The 22,970-nt window shown below is 43.2% G+C and overlaps 1 long non-coding RNA gene across 2 annotated transcripts; it reads right to left on the bottom strand.

Annotated features, from left to right (window-relative positions):
- Window positions 1-7,874: 7,874 nt before the first annotated feature.
- LOC128839373 (uncharacterized) lies at window positions 7,875-22,619 on the bottom strand. Of its 2 annotated transcripts, XR_008445407.1 has the most exons (4): window positions 22,334-22,619; window positions 20,694-22,054; window positions 8,358-8,503; window positions 7,875-8,188 (listed from the first exon to the last, which is right to left on the bottom strand). It is a non-coding gene; the product is annotated as an uncharacterized LOC128839373 (long non-coding RNA). The 2 variants fall into 2 exon arrangements; XR_008445408.1 differs by lacking the exons at window positions 7,875-8,188; window positions 8,358-8,503 and adding an exon at window positions 8,586-8,933 and having other exon boundaries at window positions 19,852-22,054.
- Window positions 22,620-22,970: the final 351 nt, after the last annotated feature.

Raw genomic sequence — 22,970 nt, 5'->3', positions numbered from 1 at the left:
TGCTATACACCTATGTATCATACCTGTTCTAGGAGGGTGGTGAAACAGTGGAATGGGTTACCTAGGGAGGTGGTGAAATCTCCATCCTTAGAGGTTTTTAAGGCCCAGCTTGACAAAGCCCTGGCTGGGATGATTTAGTTGGTGTTGGTCCTGCTTTGAGCAGAGGATTGGACTAGATGACCTCCTGAGGTTTCTTCCAACTCTAATGTTCTATTATTCTATTCAGTGAAGAGTAAAAGCACTGTAAACTCTTGCTAGGACAACCCTGTCTTCAGCATACAGAATTCTGTACTGAAGCTGTAAGTAAATAACACAAGGAGAGGCAAAGCATCAGGAGAATTTCTTCAGAGGAAGAAACAGGCATGTGAAAATGGCCATCTGCTGGATGCAACAACAGGGTAAGCAGCTCATGTAAAAGAGCTGCTAGTAGCAGGAACATCTGTAAGGGTCTCTGTACTGTTTCAGAATCACAATGTATTTGTTATTATACACTGAAGAGTATTTCTGGCAGAATTTTGTCACAGAACCTTGCAGAATGGACTCCCTGGAGGCAGAGTAACAAATCTGGACTGAGGATACCTGACCCAGCTGGTAAATACCCGCAGAAGCGACTCAGAGCTGTTATTCTCATGTTTTTTCTATATTTGCATCTCCTTTTGAAATTAACTTTTTCTGTTGTTTTAGGGCTATTAATATTAAGGTAGTTCCCAAGCTCTAGTAGGCATTGCCTGTGAATAGCAATAGACATAGGCTCTGTCTGGACCGCTTATAATCTGAGAACACAACAACTAAAAGGACAGGGATAAAAATAAATACAGGTTTGAAAAACAATAGACTCTTAGCTGTTTGTTTACCTCAGCATTGTTAGGTGGCTCATTTCTTGTAAGCATCACAGGAAGAATTGGGTCTAGAGGAGGAATTGAAGAGGTTAGTGGCCTTACAGTATAGTTCAGGATGGGCATTCAACGCATAGGGGCAGTGTGGCGAAGAAAGTTGCGGGGCAGTTGCAGGGAAAGTGGACAAGCACAAGGTTGAGGCTGTCATTGCTAGAGCTGGGTGGGCAACACAGTAAGAGACCAGAGTGGATAAGCTGGGAGGCGGAGATTTGTGAAGGGCTTTGAAGGGGAGCATAAGAAGCTTGAAGGTAATGCAGTGGAAGAGAGAGAACCAGTGGAGCAATTAAAAGGAGGAGAAAGGAAATATGGTCAGAGTCAGGCAAGATAAATAACATAGTACTTGCACTTTGTACAGCCTGGAGAGCTGATGGGGGATATCAAGGAGAAGCTCCCATTGACATTGGGGAATTCCTGAGTTCTCGATACTTTTGAAAACTGGGCCACTTACTAAGTACCCAAATAGGGTCTGAAGAACCTAATTTGAGGCACCCATTTTTTGAAAATCTCGGTTGTGCTCAGAAACTCTATAGTAGACAATATTTACCATTAGATTTCATTGTATCTTTAAAAACTTATTGTATAACCATGAACAACATATTTAAGGGCAGCTAGGGGGAAGAGCCTGGGACTGGAAGAGCCAGTTTTGCCTGTGACTTGCTATGTGACCCCAGGAAAGAGGTTTAACCTGTGTGTTTGTTCCTCATCCATTAATAATGCTTTTCTGACTTTGAGGTCTACAGATGAAATCTCTAGAGAATTGCAATGTATTAGTATAGTCAGAGTCCTACAGTTAGTTGCCTTAGTGTTTTAAAAAGAAACCCCAGTTTTGATTCATTCATAACTTTCTGTAATTCTGACATACCAGACTGAAATTTTAGACTAGGTCTCTGCCCAATGAGGATTATTTTTTAAAAGTTGAGGGGAAATGGTTAAGCTGTTTTTGAGTAGAAAGAGAGGTGTGTGTGTGTGTGTGTGTGTGGGGGGGGGAATACATTGTCCCCATTATATAAAAACGAAATGAAAAATTGGGTCTTTTAGATTAAACAGCTAGAGGTCATAGGCTGAAGTTCTGAGAAGTCTGAATGTTCCAGTGAAAGCTGGCTACAATTTGACCAAGTTCTGAGACTTTGAGACCATAGTTTTCAGTAGTTCCAACCTTAATGATGCTTTTCATCATGATCCACCAACATTCCAGGTGCAGGCTGGCTGCTCTGCACATGACTGTGTGGCTAATTTGGCTGCATAATAAAAAAAAAATGTAAAATTAAGACAATTGTCCATAATTCAAAAGCTTCTTGCTGTTCTAATTTTGGCCCTGGTGCTACAAATGACCCGAGACCTATTTGGTTTAAATTACAATAGGATTGCTCATGTGAGTAAAGTTATGTAAAGTAAAGTGTTACAGAATTAAAAGTTTAATGATTAAAATAATTTGATTTATTATTTATAACATGTGTAGTTTATCTATGATACCAAGGAAATGTCTCTGATTTTAGAACAAAAGTGACGACACTTCCCTTTCACCTCAGACCACAGGGCTTTGATCATGGCATTATCTGATTTGGACTCAACATGAAAAAGTAAGATCCTGTCTATGGGGCAAATTGCATCCTTGGATGCGCACACGGAACTTGTCGTGACTTCAGTAGGATCCCCATGTGTGTATCCAAAGGCAGAATGCTGTCCCTCATGTTTTTGGTTAGATTTCCATGGTGGTATACTATGAATGAAAAGTGTATCTCCTTTATGGTTCAGAGATGCCCAGATAACAGCCACCCAACCACATGCTGAAATTTCACCCCTGTGTTTCCAGATTTGTATGGAAAGCAGTGCTTCATAGTCTCTAATTGATTTGTTTTAGTCAAATTATGAAGGAGGGGAAAAGTTCCTTTTTAATTGTCTTGCTTATGTTCCAGTTTTTCATAAACCCAGTGCTTCAAAAGTCTTATAGGAAATGTTTACCTCAAGTTATTGAGAGGCATAATTTTAGTGCTTTTGTAAGGCACCAGCTTGATATCTTTGGAGACTGCAATCCTTGCTCATGGAACAAATACACAGTAGGGATGGTGTCAGTGCAAGGTTCCCCATGCTGACACACATCCAAATACTGGATTTTTCTTTGAACTCAACCTCTTTTGAAGTTCACCCATGTCTGATCAGGACATTTTACTATCAGGGAAAGATCTAGCCAATATGAAACATTTTAAATGCCCGTTTTTATTTTTTAAATAGTGGGGTGTCTGAAGAAACAGATGTGAAATAATGAAAAGTTTCAGAGAGCTGTGCTAACATGTATTTTAAACATTATTTTAAAGTCAGGATGAAAATGTCTAGAGCATTGTTTATTTTTTAAACCTTCCCCCCTCTTTGAAGTCTCACTTCCATTGATTGTAAAATATTATACAGTACTCACTTACAGGGCCGTAGCAACAAAGAACGTGGCCCCCTCCGAACACATGTCCGGGCGGGGCCCCTTACAATGCAGAAACTGGAATGCGGTATTTATTTTATACAATATACAGGGTTCATATTATGTATACATAGGCCTACAGTGTACATGTATTCCGTATTTACGCAAAGCGCTTCTTTCGAGCCTTGTTCTCCGCAAATTGGTTAATCAATGTGTCATAGTCCAGAGATCTGGCAATCTTGTTTTCGATTGAGATAACTGCAAGCGCAGAAAGCCTGTCATCTGTCGTGGTTGAGCGCAGGATATTCTTGATTAGTTTCATTCTGCTGAAGCTCCTTTCAGCACCAGCGTCAGTAACTGGTGTGGTCAGAAGAATTCTGATGCAAATGCAAAGATTCGGATATATCTCCTGAAAGCTATTCTTGTATATGTACGTTAAAAAAATTGTTTGCCGTGACAAGTCCTCTCTCTTTCTTGATGACATAAATAAAATGATTCAATTCCATTATGAGTTCGTTGGCATCAATGTCTCCCATTTTTCTTTCAAAATTTTTGCTGTGATTCTCCAGTTCATTTTCTCTGTGACACTGCTTCAGGCTGTTAGCGTTGTACAGAAATCCAAACAACTTATACCACGAGTTGGTCAAATCGCGACGAAACAGAAGATATGGTCTGATCAGTGAGAACAAGAAAGAACTGCGATTTGAATTTTTCTGCGGCAGAAAGACAACTTGAATCATCAGCACATTCGTAATCAAACATTCTCTTCTTACGTTGCACCCTGGTTTCTGGAAACACCTGCTCAATACCCATATGCTCTGCTATTTCACGTGCATTTGTGACCACAGAGATATATCCTGTATTTCAATAGTCTTCCAAAAACTTCTTTGGAGCACTGACTTCTTCCTGCAGTACGTTAATTGACACATCTGGTGACTGAATTAATTTGCTGGTTTTATTGACGTGAAATAGTATATCGTACCACGTGTACACAGTCAGAACAAAAGGCCACGTAGTAACATGGTCTAAAAGCGCACCGGCTTCTGTTGCTATATTGCCATCTTTCTTTTCGAGCACATATTCTCGCAAAGATGACAAAGCATTGCACAATTCTTCAAGGTGATAACGCAATGGCTTCACAGCATCAATTCTCGACTCCCAACGAGTGTCCGATAACCCTTTAACAGATATTGGCATATGTTCTTGAAGTATATCCCAATGTGAAGGTGAAGAAGAAAAGATAACGTTTATTCTGTTAATCAGACCGAAAAAGTCAACGGCATATTTCGATGACTTTGCTGCGTCTGAGATCACAAGATTCCAAGTGTGAGCTCCACATGGTACATACAAGGTACGGTCATTTATTTCTAGCATGTGGGCTTGAACTCCTTTATTCTTTCCTCTCATATTTGTGCTGTTATCATAAGCTTGGCCTCTCATGTCAGCAATGTCTATTCCTAAGTTGTTTGCCTTTTCAAGAAATGCTTCCAATAAGCCCTCGCCAGTTGTATCATGAACATTAAGAAAACCAACAAATGCTTCACGAATATTGACACCATCTTCACCGTTGCATTCAACAAAGCGTAACACCACAGACATCTGTTCTTCATGTGACACGTCGGGAGTACAGTCCAAAATAACTGAATAATATTTTGCTTTTTTAAGCTGCGCTATGTTGACCTCTTGAATGTTACTGGCAACAAGTTGAATCAGCTCGTTTTGGATCTGTGGACTGAGGTACTGAACATGTATCTCTGCCTTCTTAATCCTCTGTAAAAGTTCGCTGAGGACAGTATCATACTTTGCAAGCAATTCAAACAGTCCCAAAAAGTTGCCATTCAAAGGATCGCCAAGCTTTTCATTACTTCCTCGAAATGCCAAGTTTCTTTTGGACAAGAAAATAACGCCATCAACCATGCGTTTGACAACATTTCTCCAGAAATCTTTCTTTCAGAAAAGCCTGCAATTCGAGTTGGTCAATAGATGTACAGTTTACTATGCCTGACCGAAGGTCAAACCATTTCACCATATAGTCTTGACGACCTTTGCCTGTTTTATGCTGCTGAAGTCTTTTTGACAGTGCTTTCCAACCAGATGTTCCACGATGTAGCGGTATGTCACCAGTGCCAAATAATTTACAACAAAAACAAAAAATGGCATCTTTCTGAACTGAGTACATTAACCATGAACGTCTTATTTTCTCGCCATTTGCCATGGTTTGATAGAAATGAGTACTTGTGAACCTTCGTCTTTCCTCGTTAAATGGAAATTCGCAACTTTTATTCTGCTGCGGTGGGCCACATGCAACAATGTCACACACTTGCCTGTCCGATATTATAGACGGCCAATCTCCTGGATCATCAGTCAGTGGTTCAGATTCAGATACTTCTTTCCCGGCAGCAGCTGGAATATCTGTCACAGTTTGTTTGGTAGAACAACTGGCTTCACCTTCGACCTCACTTGAAGCACTTCTGGATACGATTCGTCGCTGCTAGCGCTGTCCGTTTCATGTGCCTGTACCTGTACATTGGATTGCAGCGCAAAATACGTTGACAACTTTGGAATTTTCTCAAGTTCCTTCTCGGCATCTTTTGCTGCCTTTCGTTTATTAGCTCCGCTCTTATACGTTCTCTTAGACATCACAAAGCACGCTTCTGCATTGGAAATGAATCGTTTCAAACGATAAAAAATTAAACTACTAAATTAATAACATTTATCCGCCGACTGCCATTATGAACGCAAATACACATTCTTTGAATGGGTCCAACTAAAATTCGAAACTGACTGACAGACAACTGATGTAGCCAATAGCATTATGATGTATCATAATGACTTCACAGTTTTGTCAGTAAAACCGACATGGATTGTGCAATAGCTTCAATAAATGTCACTTACCTAGTTATACCTTACATTTTTTTTTGCCACTTTTAGGGGCCCCCTTCCTTGCGGGGCCCCCTCCGGTCGGAGGGTACCGAGGGCGCTCGCTATGCCTCTGGTGTGTATGCTGTTTGGGGGAGTCTCATGTACCCTAAAAATGCATCCATTGCAACAAGCTCAAAGCGTGGACCCGCAAGAACAGGGAGCTAAGACTGAAACTGCTTCTATTAGAAAACTCCCTCAGACCTGCGTCTGACCAGGGCCAGCAAAGCTCTTTAAAACCCTCAAGGGAGAAGAGCAAAACAAAGAAATGGCCAGCTTCCTCCCCCCCCCCAGGGGCCACTCTTCAGCAAAGAAGGCTCAAATGGCTTCCTCCTCACCAGTGCCCGCCGCTCCGCGGCTCAGCACTTTTGACTCTGCAGGCACCTCAGGCACCAACCGTGAGTCAGCTGCTCAGCTACCTGGTGCTGAAGCTCAGGGCTTTCAGCACCCGCCTCATACAGCTCTCCCTCGGCCACCTTTGACAGCACGATGTCACAGCGCCGAGAGCACAGGCAGATACTACAGCACCGCCATTTGATCTTGTGGTGCCGCTTTCTCACCCGACGGAGCTGACTCTGCCTGCACCAACTGCAGCAGCACCAGCTCCATTTCAGTCACCCTTCACTCCTCTCCTGCCTTACCAATCAGCACCTGGAGTCACTGCACTGCCTCAGTTTTTACATCAAGGGGACTTAAGAGTGTCCCATGCCCCTGAATCTCCACTACTTGGCACCGATCTATCTCTGGGACCTTCAGCACCCTATCTGCAGTACTCCCCTACTGCTTCAAGTTATCTCAAGTGGAGAGGAGGAGGAAGAGGATGGCGAACATATGTTTTCCTCACAATATTCCTCCCAGGTTCGATTACCTACAAGTGGGAGATGCACTAAAGCACGATCCTCCTATCCTAGTGGCTACCCACACTGATATGGTAACCCCTGGATGCCACCACCTATGTGCTTTCCTGTGCAATGGTCACACTGGGACCCATGGAACTACACCAGGACACAGTCGGGTGTTCACTGTGCAGCCTGTAGGAAAGATGTCAGACCCTCCCCGATGCTTCCTTACATTTATAAGCAGATAAGACCTGAAGTAGCCGCTCCGCCCGTGCAAGACATTGCTTCCCACACCTCTCCTACAGTGATAACACCACAGGAGGTCATAGTGCCCCCACCACCTCCCACTACTGATGAGCTTACTCACTTTCAGGAATTATTTAAGAGTAGCCAATGAGTTCAAGATTACCCTGGAGGAGGTACCAGAAACCCACCATGAGCTCACCAGCATATCACAAGCTACCACCTCATCCAAAATAGCCCTACCAATTAATGGGGCCATCATGGAGCCAGCTAAAATTATCTGGCAGACCCCGGCCATGATAACCCCCACTAGCAAGAGACTGGACCGCAAATATTTTGTCCCGTCAAAGGGTTCTGAGTTTCTATTTACACATTTATCACCCAATTCACTAGTGGTCGATGTGGCCAACCAGAAAAATAAGCACCAGCACTTCTGATTTACCCCATCTGACAAGGATAACAAGAGACTGGACTCCTTTGGGCGCAAAGTGTATTCATCTTCCACCTTGCAATTTCGAGTAACACGGTGCTCTTAGCAAAATATGAGCTCAAAAATTATTCTAAAATAATGCAATTTATTGATGATGTGTTGGAAGACAAACAACAACAATTCAAAGCAGTGGTGTCTGAGGGCCAATTGATCTCCCGCATAGCTCTTCAGGCCGTCCTCGATACTACGGATGCAGCCGCCAGATCCACAGCCACGGCCATAGTCATGCGGCGGGCCTCATGGTTTACTTCCTCCTTTCCCAAGGAGATGCAGAACATTGCTGAAGATCTCCCATTTGATGGAGACAAGCTCTTCGCCTCTACCACCTATGAGGTTCTCCATTCCATGAAAGACTCGTGCGCCACACTCAGATCTTTGGGCATCCAGCCACCTGCCACAAAAAAGAGGCAGTACAGATATCAGCCTTACCAATGGCCACGTTACCATGCTTTTGCGCAAAATCAACATTTCAGACCATATGATATGCAGCAACAACAACGCCATAGACCCAGAACCCAACGACATCACCCTCCACAAACAACGGTGACCCACCCTCCTACCTCAAATAAACAAATGTGAAGTCTTGGTTGAGGGTATCGAAAGCCTCCCACCCTCTTCAGCGCCAATTTCAACCATCCATTTCTTTGGACACCATCTACGCCTATTTCTTGCCAATTGGGAAGCCATCACTACAGACAGATGGGTCCTGGAAATGATCAGATCAGGTTATGCCATTCCCTTCCTCTCCATACCCCCACCCACCCTCCCACTCCATCAAGAAACAAAAATTCTGGATGGTTACTCTCCCAATGAGAATTCCGATGCTGGACCAAGGAGATTGGTTTTCAACCCTCGACCTCCAAGATGCATATTTCCATGTCACTATCCACCCTGCCCATCAATGTTTTCTCAGATTTGCTGTGGGAGTGGAATACTATCAATACAGGGTCCTGCCCTTTGGCCTTTCCACTGCCCCACGCGTCTTCTCAAAAGTACTAGTAGTCATAACAGCACATCTCAGAAAGAATGGGGTCCTCATTTTTCCTTTCCTGGATGATTGTCTCCTCAAGTCCCTCGCTTTCTGGGAAGCGATCTGAGCGACTTCGGCAACTGTGCACTGCTTCCACACCATGGGTCTGCAAATAAACAGAAACAAATCTACCTTACGACCTACAATTAAGAAGAAGCTTCTAGAATCAATTAAGGCAGGCTAATCAGGTCACCTGGGTTTTAAAAAGGAGCTCACTTCAGTTTGTGGGGGGAGTGTGAGGAGCTGGGAGCAAGAGGCGCAAGGAGCTGAGAGTGAGAGGGTGTGCTGCTGGAGGATTGAGGAGCACAAGCATTATCAGACACCAGGGGGAAGGTCCTGTGGTGAGAATAAGGAAGGTGTTTGGAGGAGGCCATGGGGAAGTAGCCCAGGGAGTTGTAGCTGTCATGTAGCTGTTACAGGAGGCGCTATAGACAGCTGCAGTCCACAGGGCCCTGGGCTGGAACCTGGAGTAGAGGGCGGGCCCAGGTTCCCCCCAAACCTCCCAATTGACCTGGACTGTGGGGTCTCCCAGAGGGGAAGGTCTCTGGGCTGTTCCCCAACCCACATGGTGAATCTCTGAGGCAAGAAAATCCGCCAATAAGCACAGGACCCACCAAGATAGAGGAGGAACTTTGTCACACCATCAAATTGTTCCTAGAATATGTCACCTGATTCCAGCTCTCAAGATACTAAGGAGTAGGGAAAGGAGGAGATCCCACAAAAGCCACCCTGAAGCGCAGACTCCAGGTCTGGAGGTGTCCTGACCACCTCCTCAAGGGGACAACATATCATGTAGGGGAAGAGGCTTACTATAGGAGAAGGGGTCATGTGGTGTGAAGAGGTCATGAAGGCCTGCTGGAATGAGTGGATGGGAAGGTTCAGAGATTCAGAAAATTTGGATGAGTTTTGGATAAGCATCAGAGTGCGAGAACAAGCATGTGAATATGTGAGAGACTTTGGTATTGTCTGGCAGAGAAAAATGTTGACAACACCAGGAAATATCTGCCTGGTTTGAATAGGATTATAGTGACTCTCTGAGCCAGTGTGCTGTGGCTCTGCTTATCTCGCCTATCTCCCAAGTGTTTAGAGGGATTTTTGTGAGATTTTTTGCATGTGTTTTGTATCCAGCAGATGTTCTTATCATTTGTTTGTTTAAAAAGCAGCCAAATGTGCTTGTGAGGCAAGTTTCTGGGGAGTTCTATCATCGGTAGTGAAAATCGTCCACACTGTAAGCTTTGAAACTCTCACACCTTACAGTCTGTGCTGCTGCTGCTTTTATTTATTGACACTGGAGCCAAAACACAATGAGCAGAGCCTTGACTGATTACAATGATCAACGCTTTACATGATGCTCGGGCACGCTTTAGGTGGCTACTTGGCCAGGAGAAACATTTTTTTTCGGTCCAGGCTGGGGAGTACATGAGAAGTCATGCTCTCATTTAGGCATCTTTATTGTTTGTGTGACAGTAGCACCTCGAGGCCCAAACCAAGACTGGGGTGCCATTGTGCTAGACACCAATGGACAGAGTGTGAGGCAGTCACTGTCCTGAAGAGCTTACAATCCAAATACACAAAGTGTTTGTGGGGGAAACAGAGGCACAGAGAGGTGAATAAATTTGCTCAAGGTCACACAGTGGGGTAGCGACAGAGCTAGGAATAGAACCCAGGCCTCCTAACTAACAACCCAAAGCCCTATACACTAGTCACACATCGGGCCTCCTTTTGCAGTAGTGTCATTAGTGCATAATATTTGTGAAGCTGTTTGTTTATTTTTATATGTGCCAGAGGCAGAGGCGCACACAGAGTTAAACTACATACCATATATTTGTCTCTCCTAACTTGCCATATGAGCAGGTTAGACACAGACTGTGTTAAACAGCACTACAGCACGTTGCATGTGTTCTATATATATGGAATTGAATTTTACTGAAAGTGAATTTGGGGGGTACTCATCACCACGCATAGATTTCAGCAAAGGGATGATCAGCACCTTACCAGATCAGGCCCAAAAACACAAAGCAGCCTTGCGTGGAACAGAGACATGCCTGGGTGTCTCTCCTTCTCTCCCAACCTTTGGTTGGTCATAAAAGCCCTGAAAGACTCCTGGTTACAAAGGCATCTCTGCCTGACAGGTGCTTCAAATACTGCGAAGGAAGCAGTATTGCAGACCATATGGAAAGTGCTCTGTGGACCACTAGTGGTCCATAGATCACTCCTCAAGAACCTCTGAGATATTATTTGGCAAACTATATACAATAAATTAAATAGATACCATAATTTAAAGGGACATAGTCAACTTAACACACCTCTCTCTGAAAGTTTTGTAGCTACTGTTGTTACAAGTAATTCCTTAGATCGCTAGAACTTTAAGAGATCAAAACCAAAATGAAGATTTCTCTTTGAAATTACTAACCAATCTGAGGAAAAATAAAGTAAATTTAACTGTTTTCACTTAATAGCCAGTTAATAAATCATTTCCCTATGCTGCTGGTGGGTTTTTCATACACCAACAGGGGAGTGAGATGTAGTTTTTGAAACCGGAGAATGTGATTGTAAAAAAGCACAAAAATTGTCAAAGAAACTAAGGGGCAGTACTTGTAACTATTTTTATAAAACTAAGATCACAATTTAACTGTCACGTTAAAGCATCTGTACAAAGGGACAAAATTAAGGTTCAGCCTTCAATGCTAACTCTGTATTTAATGATTTTTGAGTGTTTGATTTCTCAACTTCCATGCTTGTTCTTTTTTCATTGAATTTGACTGTTAAATAATTGATTCACGTTAGATGGTCATCCTTTCTACAAGAGCAAAGCACGGGGGGGGGGGGGGGGGAAAGGTAAATAAATAGTTTGGAATCTGGAAACTATGAAGCTTAGTTTTTGTATAAACCTAATGAGAGCAGATCCTCTAATAAAAAGTAGGACATGAAAAAATCTGTGGGAAGCACACACAAGGAATCACTGTATTAAATTCTTACTCCTAAACAAAGGCCATATTCCCTGAAGTAGATTTGGAATAACAAGTGATTCCATATGACTTTCTGTTCAAGACTTTCTGTCCTGAAATCAATTTCCATGAATGGAGCTGCCCTGCAACTACTGTTCATTATTAAGGGGAAAAGGGAAATAATCAGGTGCCCTGCTTTATCAGTTTGGAACGAATGGCAGACTATTCCAAAGAGATTTGATATTTAGAAAGAGATGTATCTTCCACCTTTGCTTTGTTACAAGCATTTGGTCTGCTTCTATCTTTTGAGATCTACCTCTATGCTAATCAAAAACTAAAGGGCCAAACTTATCTATAGTGAGCATGTGCAATGCTCATTGGTTTCCACTGGGATTTGACGGTGCTCAGAGCCATGCAGGATCAAATTAAAAATTAGTAGACGTGAAATGAGGTTTCTTTCTAGCATCAATGGACAAAGCAGGAATTTGACTTAACACTATAGGCAGTCAGGAAATTTTTGCTATTGGTTTCCACTGGGATTTGACGGTGCTCAGAGCCATGCAGGATCAAATTAAAAATTAGTAGACGTGAAATGGGGTTTCTTTCTAGCATCAATGGACAAAGCAGGAATTTGACTTAACACTATAGGCAGTCAGGAAATTTTCATCAGAATGATTTTCTGATAGCAAATGCTATTTTTACAAAATCTCAGAAATTTTTCCATTTTCTGTTGGGAAAAATTAAATTAAATAGTTTGTTTCTGGGGCATTTGGCCCAAATTCAATGGAATATTTTGGTTTATTGAACTGACCCAAAATGTTTTGATTACATTGCATTTCAATATTGTGGTAAATTGCCTCTGTGATAGTGTACCCCATAAGGCTTTATGGGGAGGGGGTGCTTATAAATGTATGTATGACATAACTGGAATATGTTTTGTGCTGCCTGTGCCATGTAATATATCTCCGTAAAGGTTATGGTCTACTATATCTACTCATCCTATTTGTACATATATACCATTTTCTACTTGAGGTTAAGAATATGGGCTGTATGCTTGCTTGGTTTCTAAGTAAGCTTTGTGAGACATTTGGTCAGCTTCTTTAGGAAGGAATTCGCCAGGTTAAGTACCTGATCAGGAAACACTTGGAGAACAATGCATCTAGGAATGCTCCAATCCACATAAGAAGTCTTCCTGGAGACATGCAAGATACCATGTGGACAATGGTTTCGGCCTGTAAAGACTGAGTCATGCAGGGACATGTGACTTGCCCAGGTGACTCCAGAACTCCATCTTGGAGCTGGACTTTGCATAGGAGGGAGGCGGGGAGGGCCTCCATGTTAGTCTTAAAGGTGCCACAGGACCCTCTGTTGCACCCACAAGAGAGAGTCTATTTAAACCTGTGGGAGACCCCTCCATTTTGTCTTCAGCTGGCTAAAGGAGGAGCCTCTCCACCCCCCCAGGGGTGGAAACTTGAAGGAAACTGGAACAAAGGATAGTAACTACAGGGGTTATGAGTGATTGCTGGACCCAGGCTAAAAGGAGATTAGCCTGTAAAAGGGAGCGTTCTGGAACTGGTGAGATTATCTGTATTTAGGTTGATTAGACATAGATTTGCGCATTTTATTTTATTTTGCTTGGTGACTTACTTTGTTCTGTCTGTTACTACTTGGAACCACTTAAATCCTATTTTCTGTATTTAATAAAATCACTTTTTATTTAGTAATTTACTCAAAGTATGTATTAATACCTGGGGGAGCAAACAGCTGTGCATATCTCTCTATCAGTGTTACAGAGGGCGAACAATTTGATTTTGCCCTGCATAAGCTTTATGCAGGGTAAAACGGATTTATCTGGATTTAGACCCCATTGGGAGTTAGGCATCTGAGTGCTAAAGACAAGCACACTTCTGTGAGCTGTTTTCAGGTAAACTTGCAGCTTTGGGGCAAGTGATTCAGACCCTGGGTCTGTGTTGCAGCAGACGGGAGTGTCTGGCTCAGCAAGACAGGGTGCTGGAGTCCTGAGCTGGCAGGGAAAACAGAAGCAGGGGTAGTCTTTTGCACATCAGGTGGCAGCTCCCAAGGGGGTTTCTGTGATCCAACCCGTCACAGCCTCATGGGAGTTTGGTCCCCCCATTCTCTTCCATCATCTGGGAGTTCTGACTGGACTACAACTCTCATGATGCAAAGCACTCTTCCTGCTGACTCCGCAGTGTGCTGCACCATTGGAGTCATGTTATTGCAAGTGCTTGATGGGAGATGTAGTCCAGCCAGGAAGCCAGAATGATAGGGTAGAATGGGGCCTTCAGGCAACCCAAAGTACAATTTCCATGAAGCTATGCTCCAAAGGAAAATACCTAAGTGTTGTTTGTTTCAGGTCAGTTCAACAAACAACCCACCCACCCCCATCCCCAAAGAAACAAATACAATTCTTGAAATTCAAGAATACTAAAATATTTAGTTTTGATTGAATATACCAAAATGAATTGCTTAGGCATTTTCAAACAGACATTTTTCTGAACTTTGTGTTCCATGAACATTTTCAGAATTCAGGACTGAAATACCAATTTTGCTCCTCTCTAGTTAGCATTTTTAAATGGCAAATGGAGAAAGAAAGTAGCCAAATGTACTGTATGTTTCCTATATGATAAAATAGTTATTGAGACTGGGTCAATAGTTGCTCAACATTTTTCATGAAAAATGGGTCAAAATCCTTCACTACTGAGTAAACTATTCCACAAAATTCTTGCATCCCTGAATTGTTTCTCTTACTGGGACATTCTTGAAAATCAGTCATTTTCAGTAACAAAAACTTCCTCTTACGCATGCAAGAAGAGTAGAAGAAAATCTTTGTATTTGCTTTATCTTCCCAAATTGTTTAGACGTATTGCAGCGTCAACCACATGTCTAGACTCCACTCCTGTAATCTCAACTTTATGCACATGTATACAATGTTATTACTCGTGTGTTTGTGTGTGTGTGTGTGTGCAAGTGTCACATATGTCACTGTTAGTGGATTTCCCTATATTTACAGTGATGTATAAACCTAATAATAAATTTATAGAATTAAAGTACATAGTGGAAACGATGGGGATTATTTTAGGCAATAACTATAAAATACTGCTGGTACTGAGCATGCAATTATAATACTTAATTGCTGAGATTAATCCAGTGTTTCTTTAAGAAATGTAGAGAATAAGTTGCGGAAGATAAGGAAATCTAAGCTTTCTTTTTCTACAGTTATCTGAGGGGTCAGTTTTATCCTGACTAGTCTGACCTCAAGTGGTCAGTTGTTATGCTGTTCAGTTGAGTTGGAGAAATACAGCAGCACCAGGTTTTCTTACTGAGCCGGCTGCACTATCAACATTGTATATTTGATCAATCAAATATGATGATTTTCCAGTTTGCAAAAAGAGATAGGAAACAACTCCTAGGAGGCTCCCTCTACAATAACACAAATAATGCAGAGAAATGGAGATTTATGTTGTGCACAGATTACTGACCACAGGCTGGCTGTCACTTTTGCAGTGGGTTTCAGAAGAGGATAGATGGAAGGTTCCTATGGGTTTGCGGTGACCATTAGCATGCAAGAATGGCATCCTTTTTCTGTTTCCATTGCCACTTTTGTATTTAAGATAGGGTGCGGTGCTACACATCTGTGAAAGCCTAGCAAAGGGTAGGGTGGACCTGTCTAATAGGGTTACCATACGTCCAGATTTTCCCAGACATGTCCGGCTTTTTGGGCCTCAAATCCCCATCCGGGAGGAAATCCCAAAAAGCCGGACATGTCTGGGAAAATAGGGAGGGAGGGGCCGGCGGTGCTCGGCCAGGGGCCGGAGCCGCTGGGGCTGGCGGTGCGGAGCCGCTGGGGCCGGAGCCAGTGGTGCTCGGCTGGGGGCCGGGGCCTGGCGGTGCATGGTTGGCGGTGCTTGGCCGGGGGCCGGCACTCCAGGGCCCGAGCCGAGCCGGGCGGGAGACGCCAGGGCCAGAGCCTCTTGGCCTGGGCTGGCCAGCCGCCGGAGGGAACTGCTCGGCCGGGGGGCCGGACTGGGCCGCGCCCTAGCCCCAGCCCCAGCTTACCTGCTGCCTCCCTGTTTCAGGCTTCCCGCGAACATTCGATTCGCGGGAAGCAGGGGAGGGGGAGGAGCGGGGGCAGAGCGTTCAGGGGAGGGGGCAGAGTTGGGGCGGGGACTTTGGGGAAGGGGCAGGGACTTTGGGGAAGGGGCGGAGTTGGGGCGGGGCCAGGGCCCGTGGAGTGTCCTCCTTTTTTTTTTAAATTAAAATATGGTAACCCTATGTCTAAATATTCAGTAACTGTCAAAAAAGTTCATTATATTTTTCCTATTTAGGGATTAATCCTGCCCTCTGAAGCACAGGCAGGCAAGGGATGGGGGCAGGGCCTTCAGGGAGACACTACTCCTTGCAGAAGAAGCAGAGACTTATCCCTCCATAGCATACAAGAGAAGAGTAGAAAGATGGCTGGTTAGCTTGCTGGTCAGGTTGGGGTGTCAGAGAGGGACAGTGTTAGCCTCATCACCAAGCCACTTAGCAGTCAGCAGCAAGGCTAGCTGATGGTGGAATTTACTCTGGCTCAGAGCAGCACCAAAATGCTGGACATTCCCTGGCCAATATGGAGCAACTCTCCCTGTGTTGGCATGATTTGCATAGGAGATGATACACTGGAAAGTAGCATCTGCTCATCATTTTGTGTTGGTCATAGTTGGATTTGGCCAATGATCCCAAATCCCGTCTGCAGCATAACCCACTTGTGAATGTATGTTACAAATTCTCCTCTGTGCCTGAGCCACAGATGATCTGAGTCTGTTACAGCCCCAGTTACAGAGGCATGGCTGTTAAGCTCAAGATGTAGCAGTTTATGCTTTGGAGGGCCCTGCTTCAGTCCCTGGCGAGGTAGCCAAGATAGTGTCAATTACATAAGATACCATGGACTTCCAGATCTAAAAGCATGAAGTCCCTCAGCTTCAGTTAAATCTCTTTCTTGCGCTCTTTCTCTCTGTTAAACATTTGTAGGTAGATAATGAATATAAAGGGTGACATCAACTGACATATAGCAATATGTCACATTGTGTATAAGTTATTATGCACTGCAAATGTCTTCCTGATTCCAGCTCTTTAACAAAAGGGTGCTTTGAACAATATAATAGAGGGTCCTAAATTCTCAGAGCTGCACAGAGTTTAGCCACAGTATCACACTGGTTAAAGTCTGTGGGGATTGTGTAGCCAAATTCCATTATCACTTGAAAATGTAGAAGAGAGAGTCAATCCAATTTCCTATTCAGAAATAAGGACTTAATGAGTGTTTTCATAGGACCTCTCACACTGGCTTGTTCAGCCCAAGTCTCAGCAAATTTTAGATGTCCCATTCATATTATCTAATACTACGTACCCAATCAACCACCTTCTGGCTCATCATAACTTTTTCTTATCAATTGTTCCCACCACCTTATCAATTGTTCCCACCACTATCCTCGTGCCTAATAGGACTGGCTGAATAAAGGAAATATGTATTTACAAGTACTTAATCAATGGAAAAACTTGCCAAAAATCATCAACAAATTATTCATTTATCTCTAATGTATCACATGCAGCACCTGTTTGAAATAACTCACTGACTTAGAAATTAATTGCCATCAATTCACTAGCACCAAGTACTCATGTCACTTTATCCTGAAGTTACACATGAAGGTCAGGTTACTGTGATGTTGCACTCTATATGATTTTCTGAAAATATGCTAATGAGTGTGAATATAATGTAACTGGAACATGCTTAATGTAAAAGGTCTCTTGTAAGGTATCATTACAAAGCTTATAATCTACTGAGTGGGAGTGTGGTCATCCTATTTGTATGTATGTATCATTTTTGTATCTAAAAATAGAAATATGAAATATAACTCTGAGGGCCTATTGTAATTATGCAAAGTGTGGGCCATTAATGGTGGTTTGGAATCTTGATGGCTCCCATTAACCAGGACAATTGACTGTGGATGGCTCTGTTTGCTTGCAGGCCTTCGTGTGAATCAGGCTGGGAGGAATGAAGACCTGGGGTCTCATGGACATGTGACCATGTCACCTGGTACTGAAATCCATCTTAAACCCGGTGCTTTTCCATTTAGAAGGAGGGGTGGGAACCCAGAGAGGGAGAAAGGATTCCTGCCTTGTACAAATGATATATAAGGGGGTGGAACAGAACAGAGTGGGCTGCAGTCATGAGAAATCCTCTAGCTACCACCTGAGCTGGAACAAGGGCTGTATCGGGGAAAGGATTGTGCCCAGACTAAAAAGGCATCCAGTCTGTGATAGAAGCTTTTTGAAACATCTGAGGGTGAGATTTTATCTGTATTCAGTTTTCTTTCTGTACTAGGCTTAGACTTGTGTGTTTTATTTTATTTTGCCTGGTAATTCACTTTGTTCTGTCTGTTATTACTTGGAACCACTTAAATCCTACTTTTTGTATTTAATAAAATCACTTTTTACTTATTAATTAACCCAGAGTAAGTATTAATACCTGGTGGGAGGGGGGGCAAACAGCTCTGCATATCTCTCTATCAGTGTTAGAGAGAGTGAACAATTTATGAGTTTACCCTGTATACGCTTTATACAGGGTAAAATGGATTTATTTGGGGTTTGGACCCCATTGGGAGCTGGGCATCTGAGTGTTGGAGACAGGAACACTTCTTAAGCTGTTTTCAGTTAAGCCTGCAGTGTTTGGGGGACATTGTTCAGACCTGGGTCTGTGTTTGTAGCAGGCTAGCGTGTCTGGCTCAAACCAGGCAGGGCACTGAAGTCCCACGCTGGCAGGAAAAACGGGCTCAGAGGTAGTCTCAGCACATCAGTTGGCAGTTCCCAAGGGGTTTTCTGTGATCCAGCTCATCACAGTTACCATCCACCATAGGAGGAGAAATTACAGTCTAAACATTTGGGAGCCATGCCAGTAGTGCCGTGTAGCTGGTAGCCACATGTCTAGTTAGCCACGGAAAAGCTAAAAGAGCTGTCTTTCTGTCAAAAAGAACAATACTGTACCTTCTGTTACCAGGTGTCAAATGGTAAATGCTGTGAAGCTAAAACTATACTGCATATTACAGGAAATACTCTAAGATTATTAAAAACAACCTCATTGAAATATTTCTCTATTTGTGCTGTTTGTGTGCTTATTGCACTTCACTAATCTTGGATGATGAAACTAGATGGATCTCTTCTAGCCTCCCTACCTCATTACTGAGGGTTCAATAGGCCATTATTGCATTTTGGATTTTTTTATTCCAAGGAAATATTTGTGCCCCCATAATTGAATACCGTCAAATTCTGAAACCACTCCCCCATCCCCATCATCACTTTCATAACCAAGGGTTCCCTGATCATCTGTGCAATCTTCTGGGGGAAGAAGACCAGGTGGCCTTCTACTTTGTTCTTTAACTCTGTTCCCCTCTCATTTCCTCAGGAGTGTCTGGCTGGCCTGTGTAAACTCCTTCTCCCCCCCCACCCTTAATCTTTCAAGGGTAGCCAGATGGCACAGTCCCTGTGGTTCTAGGGCGCCTCCTCCTTGTGTAAATTCAGGGTTCAGGTAACTTTTGGGCCAAATAGTATATGCTATGACCCTTTCCCATCCCACACCTGCATCAATGGCACCAGAAATGTCTCCTGTCCTTGAAGTACACTCTTGGGGTCAGACAGCTCAGAGTCCACTGGGCTAAAGAATAATGTGGTGCATTATAAACTTCTGAATTGCAAAAATACCTTGTTTGTTTATATGGAAGGCATTTCTCTAGCACTCCTCACCACTGTGTATGAGATCCATGTCCCATGGCAATCGCATACACTAGCTATCATGGACCAACAAGGCTTATATTTATATATAGCCATCGAGTACTGGTATAGATGCAAAGATCTAATGTAGTATAAATATGTGCAATAGGAAGTATTGTTACAAGCCTCATTAATTTCATAGCAATATCAATGGCATTGAGGCTTATGACCTCGGCAGAAAATATAAGATAACAGGTGTAGCATCATTTCTTGTCATTCTACAGTATATAACAAACAAAGCCTCTTCATTTTTACCTTCACATTTCATCTTTGAATTCAGATCAGATGGCAGGGTCCTTTATGCTTCTGTAGTTTCAAACTGCTGTATTTTTGTTCAGAGCCTGTAAAGCACTTTTAACATAAATTGTTATTATATGACTAATTCTTCAGCTGGATACCAGAGCTGTGTGGTTTTAGTGTGGCTGCCCTTTTTCTTTCTATCATTTATTATAGGACTGTAGAGAGAGATCTTTTTCCCTTAAAAAGCTGCTAGTCTGTTTAAAAATACACTGTATTCTTTGGGAACATTACTGACCTCATGCTTCTGATATGGGAGGTAATGAGTTAAAGGAAGCAGCCTGAAGTCTGAAACAGTCAATCAAAAATCTGTGAGCTCAATCAGAAAAACATTCCCAGAGAGAAGGGGTTTATTTCCAGTCTGAAGTGACGTTCACACCTTGTTTGCTTGGAAACATCTTGCTCTTTCAATGGCACACTTCAGTTGGTAAACAACTATTAAAATTCTGAGCAGATCTGCATAGCTTGCAGGAAAACCTCAAAACAGCTGCAGTCTCCTTTCAGCAGATGGTAGTTAATAATAGTCTTTGTTCTGCAGGTTCTTCCATTTGCAACCACAAAATACAATAAACCCCACTTTTACCAGCTCTTTCAGGCATAGGAAAAGGTGCGGATCTGATCCATGGGGAGCAGGTTGCATGGTAACAAAAAGCTATTTTTTTTAAAAGGCCATGTAGTGAAATTTCCTACCTAGCCCATCTTCTTATTAACCATGTATGTTTTTTCAGTAGTCTGAAATAATGTTGCTGCCTAAGCATAAATCCTGTATAATTACAGATGGAATAACTGTGGTATATTACCTTTGTATAGTTTGTTCATCATGCCAGCATTTTCAGTGTGCAGAGTTGTGCTACAAATCCTGTTGATGTCAGAAAAGGATATCATAGGCAATGCATCTGGGATTTCTGATTGAAAGAACAGTTCTATGTCTGGCTCAATCCACTGACTGTGGGAAAGCTTTAAGGTCAGTGAGTTTATGTGAACACTGGTGCACACTAAAATGCTGACAATATTCCATAGCACACATATTGTGTATCCCCCACACGGGCAAAAAAGCTGCTTTTGTCATTGTCTGGCATTCACTGAATGTGAGGAATTAAATGACTCTCCTTTATGCTGAGCACCAGTGAATATGCTGTGAAGAGCTAAGCTATTACTATTATTTTTAATCATATTAATTACAGCAGTACATAAGGATCAACCAAGAATGGGGCCCATTGTGCTAGGCACTGTACAGACACAGAGCAATAGATGCTCCCTGACCTGAAGAGCTTACAATCTAAACAGACAAGACAGATGCAGGGGTGGGAAAGGGTAGAACTCACAAGCAGAGTGAACAATGTGATAGCAGCAAATGGCATGTTAATGCCACAATTTTTTTGTTTGGTCGGTTTGGTTAAAAGGGGATTAACTAAATGGGACGAAAAGGGAAGGGAGAGGGCACATTGAAGGGAAGAGGGATAAGAGATGGCAGGAACAGGGCAGGGAAAAGAGAGTAAGGGTATGTTTACGTTTCAGCCAGGGGTGTGTGAATGGGCTACTTGTGTAGACATACCTGCACTGGATATACTCTCGCTACATACAAGCAATTATGTAGCCAGGGGTTTCAGGTGGGTTTGTACAGCTGAAAGCTGCAGCACAGCACCCTTGCTTCTATTTTTAGCAATCTAGCTAGAGTACAGCTAGCACAGGTATTTCTACACGAGCTGCCATCCTCACCCTTTCAGCTAACAGGGACAGGTATGGAGTGAAGAAGCTAAGGTGAAGACACTGAGGGAGAGGCAGGGGGAGGGTTGGAGCAAACAGCCAATCAGCACAGGGCAGAGAAAGTCCAGTCAAAACTGTAGAAAGTTCTCAACGTCCTAAGGTCCCAGTTTTGGTTGCTTCTGTTCCTGATGGCTGGAGTCTTTGGCTGGCTCCTCTCTGCAGGTTTTTCTCTAGGGGTGTGTATCTGGTGGGGGGGCACTATCTGGGTCCTAGAGCCCCCCGAGTGTGTGTGTGTGAGGTCTCCCCTTCACAATTCTGGGTCGGGGGTACTGTGGGGATGGGTGGCCCTGGCTGGGCCCCATTTTGCTCTGTCCCTCCTACCCCCTGCTGCTGTCTTTGCTTTGGCTGCTTCGGTAGTTGGTACTACAAGCTTCCATCTGTAGCAGGATCCTCCCTGCAAGTAAAAAGAAGAACAGGAGTACTTGTGGCACCTTAGAGACTAACAAATTTATTAGAGCATAAGCTTTCGTGGACTACAGCCCACTTCTTCGGATGCATATAGAATGGAACATATATTGAGGAGATATATATACACACATACAGAGAGCATAAACAGGTGGGAGTTGTCTTACCAACTCTGAGAGGCCAATTAATTAAGAGAAAAAAAACTTTTGAAGTGATAATCAAGCTAGCCCAGTACAGACAGTTTGATAAGAAGTGTGAGAATACTTACAAGGGGAGATAGATTCTCCACACTGCCCTCTGGTGTTTTCTGATGGAAGGCCAGGGAAATTTACCAGCAAAGGCTATTGTTTTCAAAGTTTGCTGTTTACTGGGCCTTGATGCTTCCAGCAGGCTATTCTCATTGCATTCCTCAGCAGGTTGAGCCTCTCAGAGCATCTCATGTCTGTTCTCCACACTCTCTGAATGCCAATTCAAGGCCCCTATCTTGATCTTCAAAGCCATCAATAGATCAGGATGCATTTACATCAGAAACTGCCTGACCCATCCATGACGCTCAAGATAGCTGCACTCCTCTGGGATGATGCAGCTGAAAAGAAAACAAGAGGGAAGCCTATGAGAGTCGGAAACAAAATGTTCTTGGCTGAAGAGGCTGGTTTGTGGATTGAGTTACTAGACAAGATTAGATTGAGCCAAAGTCTCTCAGAGGTTAGAACACCCTGCAAGATCTCCCTGTTTTAGTAAAGCTTTCCCACCATAACTAAATGGGCAGATGAATAAATATGGCCTAATAGAGAAGGGCAGAGAATAAAATCCTCAATGGAGCCTATTTTGGACACTGGTGTACAGATCCAATTTGCTGACTTGCTGCTTAGATAGCACGGTGGTTGGGTAAAACACCAAAAAGA

This window comes from Malaclemys terrapin, chromosome 6, assembly GCF_027887155.1.
Source record: "Malaclemys terrapin pileata isolate rMalTer1 chromosome 6, rMalTer1.hap1, whole genome shotgun sequence".
In the NCBI taxonomy this organism is placed as follows: Eukaryota; Metazoa; Chordata; order Testudines; family Emydidae; genus Malaclemys; species Malaclemys terrapin.
The sequence above is the reverse complement of the archived record's forward strand: the minus strand, read 5'-3'. Positions and strand labels throughout refer to the sequence as shown.